This window comes from Mixophyes fleayi, chromosome 9, assembly GCF_038048845.1.
Source record: "Mixophyes fleayi isolate aMixFle1 chromosome 9, aMixFle1.hap1, whole genome shotgun sequence".
NCBI lineage: Eukaryota > Metazoa > Chordata > Amphibia > Anura > Limnodynastidae > Mixophyes > Mixophyes fleayi.
In genome coordinates this window covers 114439106-114451997 of record NC_134410.1, presented here as the reverse complement: position 1 = coordinate 114451997, position 12892 = coordinate 114439106, and the positions used below count along the sequence as shown (strand labels likewise).

Sequence of the window (12892 nt, the reverse complement as noted above, 5' to 3'; positions counted from 1 at the left end):
GGTGAATAAATCATCACTTTGACCAGGCAGCTGCAAATTTAAAAACAGGTCCTGCTTTTTGCCCTTTTTCTAGACCAATCATAAGCTGCAATCTGTGACTGTGGATTCTGATTGGTACTCCTGCCCATCCCTACTCCGCTGCAACCATTTTAAAGTGTCAAGCTTAATTATTGGGATCAATGCAGCTTTAAAAGACAAATTAACACCTGGCTCCTTTGGTTTTTTTTTTATAGTTAAAGCTGCCTCAGAGTAGCTATATTGGCTCTGTGCATTGGTTGGCAATGGAGTCCTTCCTATGTATTAAGCATCCATGCAAACCCTCCAACATGACTTCTTCCACCTGGTACAAAGTGCTCTACTCCTGATCTTCCCACTTGATTTAATATTACAGTTAACTGTACTGAATTAATTTATTTGTGTTAAGTAAAACATCCTTCTCGATTAATTAATTCAACAGAGGTAACTGCAATAGTAAAGAAAATGTACACATCAGATGCAGAGTAATTTCAACTGGGTGGAAGCGGTCATGTTGGAGGGTATTCATATGCCATTTAAGTCTGAAAGGGGAAGGAGAGTAGAATGTTTAGTGTGGGCAGCAAACAACACCATTATATGTTGAATAATGGCAAAATGTATACGTCTAGCTTTTTTGATTAAGCCATGCTGTCCAAACATCTGGGATTAAGTTCAGATTATGAGGGAAAAATACATGTTTCAAAATGGTCTGTATTTGAGAAAACATCCCCCACATATATGAGGTGTCCCTTTCCTTAACTAGATTTCAGACACACCCATTGTTCATGTTTGTTATTCAGATCAGTATTACTGTGTTTTTTCCTTTTAGGATAACCCCACCCTTTCATGCACCTGTTATAGCCTATAAATTGATTTGAGCAACTTCCAGCTCTTTATTTGTCTGAGAGGCATGTTGGTGTCAGTAGCTGAGGGGGAGTACTGACATTGGATTGCTATTTGGAGGTTTCTGGGGTACCTCTTTGGTAAGTTAGCTCTCAATTTAAAAACACATATGTATGGCCCAAATATATGGGACTCTCATTGTTTAGAGTAGGACCACCCTATTAGCAAAAGCACCGTGGAGAGGTGGGTGGCTTAAACATACATTTGCAAATGTGTGCAACCGAGACTTTTGCATTTTTATCTACAGTAGAAATAGCAGATCTGTTGCTGGCTAATAGCAGTGTGCTGGGGGAATTTGTCTGTGTCAGTATTACTAATGCAGCAGCTAAAGTGTTAAAATATAATATTTTCTAAAGTGAGGTGCTCTGACATTGTGCTTCACATATGTCCCCTACAAAAGACGCCACATTGTTGTATATAGTCTAAGATATTGATGGCTACCATCACTTAAATATCATCATCATCATCATTTATTTATATAGCACCACTGATTCCGCAGCGCTGTACAGAGAACTCACTCACATCAGTCCCTGTCCCATTGGAGCTTACAGTCTAAATTCCCTAATATAGACACACACTCACACAAACAGACAGGGAGAGACTAGGGTCAATTTTGATAGCAGCCAATTAACCTACCAGTATGTTTTTGGAGTGTGGGAGGAAACCGGAGCACCCGGAGGAAACCCACGCAAACACAGGGAGAACATACAAACTTTACACAGATAAGGCCATGGTTGGGAATTGAACTCATGACCCCAGTGCTGTGAGGCAGAAGTGCTAACCACTAAGCCACCGTGCTGCCCAATATGTATACTGTTCTAGAGCAGAGCCAGCACTACTGTTAGATGAACCTAGGCAGTTGCCTAGTGAGCCAGTGGTTAGGACAGAGTCGTAAGTTAAAATTTTAGTACCTGGGGCGATAAAGAAAACTGTCGCCCTGTAAGCTTTCAATTATAACCAAAATAATCTAAAATATTCATAAACCGCATCCCCTTTCTGCATTGCGCCTTGGGTCGGTCGCCCCTCTCACTCAGCCCTAGTTACGGCCTTGGGTTAGGGGGCACCCAAAACACTTGAAAAGTGACATTGTTAGTCATTCAGTGTTTTTAATGCCCCTGTTGCGTCCCCACACATAGTGCTGGCCACTGACATGAAGGAACAGCTGCGAGCGGTTTCTTACATGTGAAGCTGCTGCTGCTCCATATCAGTGTTACATATCTCCCAACAGTTCCAATTTCAACGCTAGGCAGCCCTCTGGGGGTGTTCCCACGCCCCCGTTGTGACATGGCCACTCCCCACTGTCCCGCTGGCGGCAACAGCGGTATCAGAGCCATAGCTTAGAATTCTAGTGCCTGGGGCGAGAAAGACAAATGCCGCCCCCCTAGCACTCAATTTTAACCAAATGAACCTAAAATATTCCTAAAGTGTGCCCCCCTTCAGCGTTGCGCCCTGGGCGATCGCCCCTGTCGCACAGCCCTAGTTACGGCCCTGAGCGGTATGGTGTTATGCTGGGAGTGTGGCGCTTGGCTATGATGTCACAGGAGGAGAGAATGCTGCCCGCACCTCCTGCCCACTAAGAGACACTAGAGATATTGTAAGTCTTGGCTTTATATTTTCCTCTTAGAACACAGAGTTTAGGAAAAGCACAGGACAGATATGAAAAGCTTCAAAGTTTGATCAGGGTGGGAGGGTTAAGTAAGTGTGAATCATCAGACATAACAGCTGTGACGTTCTAACTGCAATTGTGTAACACACAGTAATTCCCTCAATTTGCACTGAACCGTAAGTGGTTTATCTGAGAAACAATGTAAACCAGCAACAACCAGTATCTGAGGAACATCCGTGCAAAGAAATCATGTGGTTTGTGATCAGCATTTCTTTGTGTTTCCATTTCAGCTGCACATTATCACTTCGCTGGTTCTGAGAAAGGTCACCATTCCTATCGTTGTCACCTCACATTTTTGTGAGCAGTGTAAGACCACTTGGCCTACAGCCGTCTGCTTTTATGTAGTTCTAGAACCTCCTTTGTGATTCTTAATATTCTATAATTTACAGTAGGAAATGCAGTAACCCACATATACAGAAATCCTTGCACACTGCAAAGGGCACAACCCCTATATTTATATAGAACTGTACTGATAACAAATATATCATTCTTGTCAATAATTACCTAATAGAATGTATACAAAGGAATTTGCTCAACTTAATCTGCAAGAAAACAATTCACAAGTGCCAGACATTCCCTCTCCAATATATTGTTCTGTATGTGATAAATTAATATAGTACTATCTTGTGATAACACTCAGGGTAATTATGACACATTGACAGTCCTGTTATCTGTCTGCAGTTTATGTACTTAGTGACCAGCAGGCTTAAGGTAGATCTGTCAGCTGCACACAATGGCCTTAGACTAGGTACACACTGAAGAATTTTCCGAACTCGGTGTTATCTCAAACGATTGAACCTAGGACTGAAGGTCCGATCAGTCTGGCGATTCATTCATACACATGGACACGATTTACCTTCAGATCTGTGCTCTTCATCTGGTCCTCCAGTCTTCAGAGAATGACAGCACAATATTCATTCATTCATTATTGTCACATTGTCACACTGATTAAAACTGCCTTGTTATAGATATACAAATGTCCTAACATTATTCGTTAGCTTCTGTGACTCTGAAACAAAACATTCTGTCTCAGAACGAACAAATTAATTATTCCTTCTACAGCACTCTGTACATTTATTCACCGGGACATTCATCGCTAGCATCGGCTGAAAATAGCCAAACTCTGTAAACTCTATGGAGATCGTCAGCATGAGTGCACACATTGCATGATCGTTAGGTGATTGGTCAGAAAATATTCTGTCGTATGTTGGCTGATTTGCCCGATTATTGGACGAAAATGCTCTAGTGTGTACCCAGCCTTAGCTATTTGTTTAATATCTTTATTTTATTTTTACAAAAACATAATCATTTACAGAGAGAAGTAGACATTCAAAATCAGGGGCTATACATAGCTATTAAATGTTGTGAAAACATATTATACAAAGTTGATTGTTTATATATAAATGATACATTCTGTATAAATAACCAGATATATCTCTACTGTACAATATATATGCAGTATAAAAATAACAGGGAGTAAAAGTAGGGAAACTTCTACATGTGATGAAGCTATGATGGATCAGAGAAAGAGAAGTAATAATGGGTAGGAGGAAAAATACTGAAGGTGTTGTGGTCACTTTGAACTTCCTTATGAGGAGGTCCCATGAAATAGACAACAGTTACTTCAGATTTCATGAACTTATGTACGGAATTATTCATTAATGAAGTCAATGAACCAGATGTGATTCACTACAGCTTCTATTGTTCCTTGTTTTTCCAATTCCAAGTAATTTGGAAACGTGCTGCATTATATATTTGTAAACTACATTTATTCTGAGTTCATTTAAGAGGCTTAATGGTTTTATTTAGTAGTAGACCTAGAGGGTCGTGGGGTATAGCCACCCACCCCCCGAATCGCTAGATGCATGTATAAAAACTACTAAACTTGCTATTTAAATTTCAATAAAAAGACAACAAAGCACTATATTTGATTGCTGCTTTAAGGTTTGCCGAATATGTAGAATGCCGTTCAAAAGTGTGAGCTGTCATAAGTGCACTCTTCAATTGAAAATGCTGAATTTGGGGGAATCGATACAATAAAGAATGATGTAGCTGGTACTAAATCCTGTAATTCAGCAAACAAATCAAAAGTATTAATAATTAATAAACTATGTAGTTGGGGACAATAGATTGTGAAGTGTGTTTGCGTGGGTTTCCTCCGGGTGCTCCAGTTTCCTCCCACACTCCAAAAACATACTGGTAGGTTCATTGGCTGCTATCAAAAATTGACCCTAGTCCCTACCTACCTGTCTGTCTGTATGTATATGTCTATGTGTGTGTGTGTGTGTGTGTGTCTATATTAGGGAATTTAGACTGTAAGCTCCAATGGGGCAGAGACTGATGTGAATGAGTTCTCTGTACAGCGCTGCGGAATTAGTGGTGCTATATAAATAAATGATGATGATGAAGTGGCCTATGGCTATTAGTAAGCCGTGGTAAACATCCAGAGCACATGTTGATAATAGGCAATTTTTTATATCTATCCACAGCTTGGGGGCAGATTTATTAAACTTTCTAAAAAGGACCAGTGGAGGTGTTGCCCATAGCAACCAATCAGATTCTATTTTAGTCCAATGAAATAAATCGCCCACTAATTTTTTTTTATTTTTTTTTATACTTCATAACTTAATAAGAAAGGTACTGTGCCCAGGTATCAGTCTGGTATACCCCAGAGCCTGATGATACTCTAGCTCCCATCCCCAGCCACAGGCACCAGATGGACTACTGCATGGACACTAGCATCCCAGGCACTACCATGGCAGAGATGGGTTGGAAGACACTAACGAGCTATGCATGATCTAGTTGCTAAATAAACTCTATTAAGATCAGCCAGGAGGTGTCGGTCTGATGCACATCAGGAAGATGAGACCTAAGCTGTCTTTAATTGTTTTAGCACCCTCCTTGGTAAATCAGATGGATGCCAATTTGCAGCCTGAGTCGGCTATGTTTGTGCAAATGCAGCCGTTTATACAGATGTGCTCATTGCATAATGTCTCAATATAGCAGTGATTCAAGGGGTCCAAAATGCTGATGGATATAGCGGGGAAGATTGGGATATTCCTTGCTGAGTGCAGTGTAGGGGCTATCAGCTGGCAAAGCATCACATTATCATTTATTTATATAGCGCCACTGATTCCGCAGCGCTGTACAGAGAACTCACTCACAATTAGTCCCTGCCCCATTGGAGCTTACAGTCTAAATTCCCTAACATACATACACAGAAAGAGAGAGAGAGAGAGAGACACACTAGGGTCAATTTTAATAGCAGCCAATTAACCTACTAGTATGTTTTTGGAGTGTGGGAGGAAACCCACGCAAACACGGGGAGAATATACAAACTCCACACAGATAAGGCCATGGTTGGGAGTTGAACTCATGACCCCAGTGCTGTGAGGCAGAAGTGCTAACCACTGAGCCACCGTGCTGCCCTAAGCATGCTGGGGCTTGTAGATTCAGAAGTCCTGGAGAGCCAGAGGTTGTCAGGGACAGAGCACAGTATTGCTGGGGCCAATAACAAGAACTTGGGGGATCCCGGTATTCGCTGCACCCGAGCATTCTCCGTAGTCACATGCGCCGGCCCCATTCACGTTCAGAAGAGCAGAGCCCTCCGGAGGTTGGGCCGGCATTGCTGGGCTCCTCCCACCTCTGGGCCCCATAGCAGCTGTACCTTCTGCAATAATGGTTCCGCCACTGACCCCAGTCCTTAAAAAATAGTCAGGCCTTAAGTGTTAGTTTTACTTTTCTTACCTTGTGTATTTCAATCTGCCTGCAAATAGTCACTCAGCATTTGCTGGGGGATACTGGCATGCAGTCGTGCACCTATGTAAGTGCCGGGAGGAGGAATTTGTGCACATATTAAATGTTCTGACCCTTTTAAAAGATTTTGGGGTATATTCACTAAACTGCGGGTTTGAAAAAGAGGAGATAGTTGCCTATAGCAACCAATCAGATTATAACTGTCATTTTGTAGAACGCACTAAATAAATGACAGCTAGAATCTGATTGGTTGCTATAGGCAACATCCCCACTTTTTCAAACCCGCAGTTTAGTAAATCTAGCCCTCTGTCTGTATCAGTTACAGCTGCAAAGTCATCACATTTATGGCCGGCTGACCGCTTCATAATGCTTCTGACTGGAAATCATGGGCAGTGATCAGGGCAGGTTGAACTGTGTTCAGCCCCATTAAGCAGTGTCATTGGCTGATTGAGAATCCCTGCTCGGCCAGGAGCTAGACCATTAATACTGGTTACGGCGGTCACTGTCATCTGGTACCATCATGACCAGGTACCATTACTGAAAGGGAACAGCAGCTGTAATTAGCGAACACTGCAGCCAGACCAAATATAGTCACTTAATAATCTGCCATAGATTACGCAGAGTAATTCCTATTGACCCTAAAGAACAAACAGTGATATTTTATATGGTAGCCTCAATAACCCGGGGATTAAATTTAATGCAAAATTCAAATTCAGTTATGTCTTAATAATGAGTAATAATAATATTAAGAAGTCATGGTGAGTATATGATATATAAAACATATGTAATATTTGTGTGAATTAAAAATGGCCTGGTAGCTTTGAGTACATGTTCTACTCTTAATTTTCCATAGTGACTTTGTGTTTTGGTTTAAGAACAAAATATTCATAAAGATAACCGTTACCTTATTGGGCCCCGTTTGGATTTAGAAATGCACTTAACTAGAATGAGCAAATAGAATAGAATGTGCAAATCTGCACCCTGGCAAAACCAGGTTGCACAAGAGAGGGGGAGGCAAATTTAAAATGCAAGATTTAGAATTGGGAGGAGGAGCACATTCTTAGTACTACTATACATCTGCTGGCCACTATTTGTGTCTTACTCCAACATGCTAGAGCAGGCAGTATTTTGACGGAAGGAAATTAGAGCTCCGATGCATAATTAGACACTTATGAGGTTCTACCTGTCACGCACACACACACACACACACACACACACACACACACGGCGGCTGTTAGTAAGGGTGTTGTCTTATTTACCCGACCTAGATTGTCAAACTCTCTTCTGAGGAAACTTGTACAGGTAGGTGAGGTGTAGTGCGGCTTTCTGTGCAGTATCGCACTCTAACCTGGCAGCCTCTCTGTCCTTGTCCTATATTATATTAGTGCTAGTTTATTATTAGCTTAATGATTTGTGGTAATATTACTATTATTATGGGCAGCACAATGGCTAAGTGGTTAGCACTTCTTCCTCACAGCCCTAAGGGTCATGAGTTCAATTCCCGACCATGGCCTTATCTGTGTGGAGTTTGTATGTTCTCCCCGTGTTTGCGTGGGTTTCCTCCGGGTGCTCCGGTTTCCTCCCACAGTCCAAAAAAACCCCATACTAGTAGGTTAATTGGCTGCTATCAAAATTGACCCTAGTCTCTCTCTCTCTCTCTCTCTCTCTCTCTCTCTCTCTCTCTCTCTCTCTCTCTCTCTCTCTCTCTCTCTCTCTCTCTCTCTCTCTCTCTCTCTCTCTCTCTCTCTCTCTCTCTCTCTCTCTCTCTCTCTCTCTCTCTCCTCTCTCTCTCTCTCTCTCTCTCTCAGGGAATTTAGACTGTAAGCTTCAATGTGGCAGGGACTGATGTGAATGAGTTCTCTGTACAGCGCTGCGGAATTAGTGGCGCTATATAAATAAATGATGATGATGATATTATGAATGATTTGCATTTACACTGTAAAGCGTTCTGTGTAAATTTGTGAAGTGTACAGACATACAAGGTGTGGGATGTGCAGGGCAGAGTTGAAAATAATGGATATTTTCTTTAAAAATTGTAGTTAAACGAGTGAATCTGGATTTATTTGGTTTGTGATGGCTGAGGGAAGTATAGTCACGTGTCCCTAGTTTTGTGTGGAGTTTGGATGTTGAGTTAAACCAGAGAGTACTTACTTACCTGTGGTGTGGCGGTCTCCTGGTGCCTCTAACACTTTTGGGGCTGCCCCTTACGGCATTCAGCAAAGGACTGCTCTGTTTAAAAGGAGAATGGTTTCTATGTCCCTCCCCTGTGAGTTTTTCATTTGCATAGAGGAGAGCAGATCTGGACCATTAGATGTGGGGGATACACCACACCACAAAACACAACATCAAGTATAGAATACGTTACTGCTGACCAATCACAAGCTGAAAACAAGAAATTGTGAGATGCGATTGGCTCCCCTCCTGCCACCATTTAAAGTTGGTGATAAAAATTGATCTGTAGTTCCAAGGATAAAGAACTGCAGCTCCGGCTAAAGCTAGGTCCACACTACACGGTTTTCGTCCAATAATCGGCTCAATCAGCTGACATACGACCGCTCGTTCAAAAGTCGGGTCAGTGTGTGCAGTGACACCATGGTCGAAAGTCTGCCCAAATGGACGATTGTCGCCTCATTTGGTTGGTCGTACCGTTTAATATTTTCGTTCCAATCTCGTTTCCGTTGTCTAGTGTGTATAAACTTCCGACCGATCCACGACAATCCTCCGATACTTCCTCGACCTGGGAGGCGTGTGTATGTAAATTTTTGATTTCTGTCCCAGTCCCACGTGGTGCAGTATCCGCACATCACAGGCTTGTGCTTTGTATAGATGTATATTGCACCTGTCTGGCTGCAGACCATTACACTTGTATAAAGCACGTGTGTTATTACCCTTTGCATCTATGTTGGCAATGTATTCATATTTACCCTTTATAAACTTTTAACCTTTATAAACTATTAAAGTTATAAAGTTATATTAACCTTTATTAACTAATATTTGTGAAATACCCAGAATAAACCACAGTGTTCATGCAACATTTTTATTGCAGGAAAAAAAAGTACAACATTTTTTGCAATACGACAAGTGAAAAAAAATAGTATTTTTAAAGGTGCTACTGGTTTGTGGCAGAACAGGTCTTGATGTCGCTTGGGTTTCTATTCCCTTTGATTTCTTTACCTACGAAACAAGGAAATAAAATATGTTTACCATTTAACTTCTATATCTGTAATTTATATCCAACGACAGAAATATTCTCATTTTCTCACCTTGCACACTGCTCGAGATCAGTTTATGCTTTGGTCCCTGTGGCGCAATCGCAATAATAGCCGGCTTAACATCCATACATTATGGAAAACAGGCGCCATTTTGGTTATTATAACAGTACAGGTATGTGCCCAAAGCATTTAGCTGTCTACACATGTTTATTGAAATACCTTCGTGTCGAACTTCTTTTATATATTTTTTCTTTTTTAGTTTTTTCTTGTTTGCGAACAGGTGTAACACTAGTGGTATCAGTAGTATCTAAACAGGCCTTCTCACCGTTAATTCTTCGTTCTGACATAAAAATAATTATGTTACAAATTAGGCGTTTACATTGCTTTATGTGACACTAGAATGAAATAAAGTCCTTCAAACAGGTAGACTACATGTGCTACTACTGACCTTTTTTAATGTCATTGTCGTCCTGGTCCAGTACTTTGAGGAGAGGGACACAGTAAATATCTGTTATCTAGATGTTAGTGCAGCTTGTTGAAGCCAATCAAGTAAACAAATCTGAAGGTGGTCAGCCCCTTTAATGGGTGTTATTATTTTGTGTTCAGTTCTATTGTAAGAAATTATTTTTCTACATTTTTGGAGGGGCGGTAATAAAAGTTTGCCAATGGTGCCCTGTCGGATACGTGCGTCTGGCCTGACCGTTGAATGGATTATTCTTTCGGGAATTGAGATCTGATAGGGAGGCAGCTGCTACTGTATGGCCAGCTTTAAAGTGTCTGCGGCAGGGGAGGTGAGCAACTTTTGTCCCTAGGGGCAAGCAAAAGTGGCCTGGGGTACCATAGTGCCACCTACATGTGGAATGTGGTGGCAGATAACCATGTGGATTCAGCAGCTCTGTCCTGCATGGCGGTCATGGTTATTACTACTTCCTCTTTTGAAGCCTTGTAGTGTAATTAAGTTGCTGCTAAATTATTATTCCAACATACTACTGACATCCTTAGAGGGTCACATCCTGTATGTGCTTATATACAGTGACTGTGCCAAATTAATTTTCTGCAGCACTAAAGGAAGCCCTTTTGAATCTCTCAGTGCCAACCCACATCTATAAAAAGAAGAGTTGCCCGTAGGCAGGGTCGGATTAACCCGAGGTCTAACTGGGCTACAGCCCAGGGGCCTCTGGCATCCAGGGGGCCCTTGACGGTGCTCAGCAGCATTATTGATTGGTGCGGGGTCGGCTCACAGGGGGGGTCTCACGGGGGAATGGAGGCCCCCTTAGCCCATGTGTCTGTATGTTAGGGAATTTAGACTGTAAGCTCTAATGAGGCAGGGACTGATGTGAATGAGTTCTCTGTACAGCGCTGCGGAATCAGTGGCGCTATATAAATAAATGGCGATGATGATGATGAAACAGTCTAATAAATAAGATAGAACATAAATTTAAAGGATAATTACACAGTTGCCTACACGAAAACTAATTCCCTACACAATTCTGGGATCCCCTCCTCTGCACTGTTGGGTTCCCTGAAGAATATGTGTCCCTACAAAGTAGGGGGCAGTTGGAAGCAGACAGCAGCTGATTCTTATGTTGCTCCTGTCATCACGGAGTTCCGTCAGTGGTTCCAACTTAAGAACCATTGTTTTTACTCTTGGATTTTCGCTGGCATTACTAAATTGTTATAGGTGCAGGTGTCATTCTTTTTAAAAAAAAATTTGATTGTAAAGGTGAAATTTTTCTTTAATCTGAAATTATATTTAGAAGCAAAAAAAATCAGGGCTCCCAGAGTACTAGATTTTGGAAACCGTCTTAGACTGACCGGTATGATGTAGGAAGGATGATTTTCAAAACTAGCCACATGTGAGCAGATTGACCAAACGGGTACAAGTGCTGAGTGTTGGGATTGATACGAGTCCGGCTTGCTTAGTGTCATAAAATCTGCATCATTGAACAGGTTAATACGGGTAATAAGAGCTGCTGACAAATTGCAGAAACATGCATTGAAAAGTCATGTAAGGCTCATGTGAAAGGGAAATATTGGGATCAGTGGTGACTTAAACCAGCGTTTCTAAAACCAAGTCCTCAGGGACCTCTAACAGGACATGTTTTCTAGATCTCCTTGCTGGAGCACAGGTGTATTCATTACTAACTGACACAGTGTAAAACACAGGTGGTATTTCACCTGTGACCTGGAAAACCTGCACTGTTAGGAGGCCGAGAGCACTGGATTTGGGAAACCCTGGCGTAACGTCTGATAATTTGATTACTTGCTACTGTTCTGACAGCCGTTCACAGCAGATTATACACTGTTGTGTATCTTCAGCCTTTCAACACCATGCTGTCAGTGATGGCCAAACTCGGAAGCCGATGGGCCGAGTTCATGTTGACTGCACATAGACCATTATCTAACAGACAGCAGCTCTGCAGCACTACGGCTCGCTGCATTCATGTAAGTACCCTCTACCTATCACACACAATCAGGTCCTTTCTCTTTAGCCAGTGGCTACCACACACTCATAAAACTTACATTTGCCACAGCTTGTATCCCTGTAGGGCCTATGCATTACTAATGAGTCAATGTTCATCCTCCATGGCTGTAAAGGTGAAAGGGTCAAGGTGTATTGGCTTCAATGTAGATAATCAGTAGTCAAACGAAACGGCCTCTTCACGATCTACTTTAGAATTCATTGGTGCCCAACTTGCAGACTGCGTACGTCCCTCCTGTACTCCCCGTTCGGCCCGGGGCATAAGAGCAGCTAGAGAGAGTTGGCAGAGAAGTGTAATTTTAATAATGGTTTTCTTTTCCTCCAAATGCCAAGCGGGTAGAGAGGAGGGAGGGGTCAGAACGCCTAATGGCTCTTCTTGGGTGGCGCTAATTATTTAAGGTTACTTAGAATTAATGGTGGTTTATTATTGGACATTAATGGTATTGGCGGCTTATTACTGGGCAATACTGTTACTTATGGCATGTAGCTAGGTACTACTATTGCTTTACTTACCACTGCTATACATATTACTGGGCATCTCGTCTGCTGGTGTACTCGGCACTGTCTTTTATTCTCCAGTGGCGATCCAGAATCAATTGCAGGAGGGGCGTCCTTTAAACTTAAAATATATTTAGTTACTTAGCTCACAAATAATAAATAAGAGTTGTGTGGCTTTTGCGGAGAAGGTGACAGCCATACTGATAACCTGTGACTATCTGATGAATTATAAGTCCTGACATGCCATGGCAACCAGAGGCATAGCCTGAGGCTGGCAGGGGATGCTGGGACTTATAGTTCCACAGCAACTGAAGAGACATAGGTTGCCTCCGCCTACATACATTGTATATGGTCATGGGT

General features: G+C 42.0%; 1 protein-coding gene across 1 annotated transcript in view; it reads right to left on the bottom strand.

The window, feature by feature from the left end:
• PHYHD1 (phytanoyl-CoA dioxygenase domain containing 1) overlaps positions 1 to 12892 on the bottom strand; it is a 276211-nt gene that overhangs the window by 49779 nt on the left and 213540 nt on the right. The window lies entirely within an intron of this gene.